Source organism: Magnolia sinica, chromosome 9 (genome assembly GCF_029962835.1).
Source record: "Magnolia sinica isolate HGM2019 chromosome 9, MsV1, whole genome shotgun sequence".
Taxonomy (NCBI): domain Eukaryota; kingdom Viridiplantae; phylum Streptophyta; class Magnoliopsida; order Magnoliales; family Magnoliaceae; genus Magnolia; species Magnolia sinica.
Genome location: NC_080581.1, coordinates 39,085,686 through 39,087,200, shown reverse-complemented (window position 1 = coordinate 39,087,200; position 1,515 = coordinate 39,085,686).

Below are 1,515 nucleotides of genomic sequence, written 5' to 3'. Positions count from 1 at the left end.
AGGCCGTTAGGCAGCTGAGATGACACCATGTGGATGGCTGAGATTGAAGGAAAGACTCCTCACGTGGATCGTCAAGCTGGTAGCAGCGGAGATAGTTTCCCTTTTTGGAAACATGGTTTTATACAGCCCACATGCGCCCGTGAATGTGCATCTGTATGTGCGATACCATGCGCGAAACTGTGGGGGTTCGATCTGAGTCTCCCAATCTCTAAGATGGACGGTCCGGATCATCTGATGAATGACAATTGGTGGGCCATCATGTGGCCAGAACAGACGCTGCCCGCAAGCTGCTCGCGGGCGGGAGAAATTTCGAAAGAGAGTTTCTCTCCACTTCAAGCAGGCTTGGTCAGTGCCCGGTGTCACGCCCCAGACTCGGTAACCGGGTTCACAAGGAACTCAATAGCCGGTTCTGGCCACAACAGCCTCCGTAGTGCCCCATTCTCAGCTCCTAAAGTAGGTTCCGATCCTGGGATCCTACAAGGAGGATTTTCATGACAGTATAATCATTACCAATACGAGCATACCCAAGATCACAACAAGTATATCTAAGAATAACAAAGGCACACATCACAAAATTCACTATGAATTTGAACTTTTACAAGTATCCATAAGGTCCAAAAGAACATACATAAGATGATAGAAAAAGGAAAGGAAGGTCTGCAACAATGGGGTCCTCAAGCTCAACTCTACTCCACACTCTGCCACTACGACGCCTGCCTAGGATCTCTTGCACGCATCAATCGTGCATAAGCTTATAGAAGCTTAGAGGGTGGTGAAGGTGTGTGATAATAGTGTATAAAAGAATAATAGGAGATACAGGAAGGAAATATGATCAAAGCCAACACCACCATCCTTACCAGGGCTGTCATGAACACAAGAAGTTATACCAATGCAGTACAATAATGCAGGAAGCCATACTAAGGCTATATAATGCAATCAGTACTGGCCGTCATGCCAAGGCGATGCAATATGAGGCTTACACAGTCGATGCAAATGCAATACAAAGTAATGTCAGTGCTCATATCTAATCCACATATCAAGTACATTTCCATCATAAGGAAATCACCGGGGCCCATTACACTGTTGGATGACTGCCGCTCTACAGACCCCGCACAGTCAAACTTGCGTAAGAGACCTCACTACCCACTTATGGACAGCTAATCACTAGCAAGGCTTGATGGTAGTGGACTCATTCACGAGCTGGTCAGACTCAGCCTAGCAAAGCCTCCTTACATCAAACGAGTAAGGCCATACCCCTATTTAACCGACTATACGACAGTGGGAGTCGCGGCCTAACGGTATAAGACCCTCATGTATTCATATATTTCACCCGGTCATGGTGTTGGAGCAGATCCTTGGTACCATGGAAGTTTTGAGAATTTCACCCATGGGCATCCTATGCGCCCGGTATGCTCAAGTAACATTTCTAGTGTCCAGACATGGCCATCCACGATGTATCTGTGGAGGCTACAACCCTGATGAAGTAGGGGCGATATGCTCATATGTTATGCAATG